Raw genomic sequence first — 2,326 nt, 5'->3', positions numbered from 1 at the left:
AAAAAAAAAAAAAATGAGCTGGGTTTGGTGATGCTCAGGCAATAGGGCAAGACTCTGTGTCAAAAACAGAAACAAAACAAAACAAAAAAGATGAACCAGTTCGTTCTGGACCTTGAGGAATGGTCATATGAGGTCTGACAATTAAGTTTGTGAACTTGCCTACGCTGGCAGCATTGTACAAAAAGCTTGGTGAGATTTCATAACCTTGGTACATGAGTGTCTCACAGCTGTGTTTGTGTTGGCATGTGGTGGTGTCTTGCTGGGTGGCATTCATTATTGTTGCATGGTTTGCATGCCATCTAGAGAGTGTCAGAGCTTAAATCAGAGCAATTAACAGACATTAAGTTTTTTTTTGAGACAGAGTCTTTTTATGTTGCCCATGGTAGAGTGCTATGACATCACAGCTCACAGCAACCTCAAACTCTTGGGCTCAAGTGATGCTCTTGCCTCAGCCTCCCAGTAACTGGGACTACAAGTGCCTGCTACAACACCTGGCTTTTTTTTTTTTTAACAGACTTAATTCACTTTTTTTTTTTTTTTTTTTTGCAGTTTTTGGCTGGGGCTGGGCTTGAACCCACCACCTCCGGCATATGGGGTCAGTGCCCTACTCCTTTGAGCCACGGGCACTGCCCAGACTTAATTCACTTTATTATTTTTGTATAAAAACTCTATGTTGTAGCCACAACCGGAGCCTGGGTCCTCTGCACAGAGACTGTTGCAGTCCTGACAAGATAGTGAATTCTTGGTAAGGAGAGTTGGTGAACACTGTCTCTTTCCAGAGGTCAGGCGTGAGATAGCTACAGGTCTTGGAAATGGCATTAAAAGTGGCCTTGGCAAAGTTGCCCAGGGTGGCAGTGCAGCCCCTGGCTGAGGTGTAGCAGTCATCGATCCCAGCCATCATTAGCAGCTTCTTAGGCACAGGAGCTGAGACAATGCCAGTTCCTCTAGGAGCAGGAATGAGACGTACCAGCACAGAGCCACAGCAGCCTGTCACCTTACAAGGAACAGAGTGAGGCTTGCCAACCTTGTTCCCCCAGTAGCCTCTCCACACTGGGACAATAGAGAGCTTGGCCAGGATGATGGCCACTCTGATGGCAGTGGCTACTTCCTTGGAATACTTAACACACAGACCGACATGGCCACTGTAGTCCCCAATGCCAACAAACGCCTTGAACCTGGTCCGCTGGCCAGTGCAGGTCTGCTTTTGCACTGGCATAATCTTCAAAACCTCATCCTTGAGTGATGCCTCCAGGAAAAAGTCAATAATCTCAGATTCCTTGATGGGCAGGGAAAAAAGATACATCTCCTCCAGAGATTTGATCTTCATGTTCTTGATCAGGCGGCCCAGCTTGGTGACAGGCATCCACTCTTTGTCTTCGGCCTTGCATCTGAGAGCTCCGTGGCCTTGGTCTTGACCCCGACCATGGCCGCGCCCCCAGCCCCAAATGCCACTGCCAAAGCCTCCACGGAAACCACCACTGCCTCCCATTCTAGGGTCCCTGGGGCCTCCAGGCCCTCCTGCTGCATCAGTGTCATCTGCTATTTAGTGTTTTCATCAAAGAAGAAGCCTAGCTAGTTTCTTGTTATTTCCATCATTGTTTTTTTTGAGACAAAGTCTCAAGCTGTTGCCCTGGGTAGAGTGCCGTGGCGACACAGCTCCAGCAACCTCAAACTCCTGGGTTCAAGTGATTCTCTTGCCTCAGCCTCCTAAGCAGCTGGGACCACAGGCGCGTACCCGCCACAACATCCAGCTATTTTTTGATTATAGTTGTCACTGTTGTTCGGCAGGCCAGGGCTGGATTTGAACCTGTCAGCTCTGAGTGGCTGGTGCCCTAGCTGCTGAGCTACAGGCACCAAGCCTTTTGTCATTATTGTTTTAGCAAGTCCTAGCTGGGTTTGAACCCATCAGCCCTAGTGCACGTGGCCGGCGCCCTAACCACTGAGCTAGAAGCGCCAAGCCAACAAATATTAAATTTCTTGTTAAACTTGGCAAGAGTGGAAGTGAAATGTTAGTCCAAGCATATAGGGATAATGCCACGAAGAAAACAGCAGTGTACAAATGCATTGAACGTTTTTCTGAGGGGCAAGAAAAAGAGTCATTAGTGAAGTGAGGTCAGGGAGTCTAGTAATGAGAAGAACTGATGAAAACTTTGCAAAAATTCATTGGACTGTGCATCAAAATCACCAGCTGATGGTGAGAAGCACAGGAGACCAAATAAACATCAATAGACAAACAGGGCTGGGTGCAGGGGCTCACATCTGTAATCTCAGCACTTGGGAGGCTGAGACAGGTGGATTGCCTGAGGTTCGAGACCAGCCTGAGGAA

At 48.0% G+C, this 2,326-nt stretch overlaps 1 pseudogene across 1 annotated transcript in view; it reads right to left on the bottom strand.

Moving 5' to 3' along the window:
• Positions 1-668: 668 nt before the first annotated feature.
• LOC100943981 overlaps positions 669-2,326 on the bottom strand; it is a 5,343-nt pseudogene continuing 3,685 nt past the window's right edge. Inside the window, exon 2 of the transcript XR_153767.3 lies at positions 669-1,539. The product of XR_153767.3 is annotated as a 40S ribosomal protein S2 pseudogene (transcript). The remainder of the gene's footprint in view (positions 1,540-2,326) is intronic.

This window comes from Otolemur garnettii, unplaced genomic scaffold (assembly GCF_000181295.1).
Source record: "Otolemur garnettii isolate 467f Iridium unplaced genomic scaffold, OtoGar3 scaffold00049, whole genome shotgun sequence".
NCBI classification, from domain to species: Eukaryota; Metazoa; Chordata; class Mammalia; order Primates; family Galagidae; genus Otolemur; species Otolemur garnettii.
Note: the sequence above shows the minus strand (reverse complement) of the source record. Positions and strands in the feature narration are given on the sequence as shown.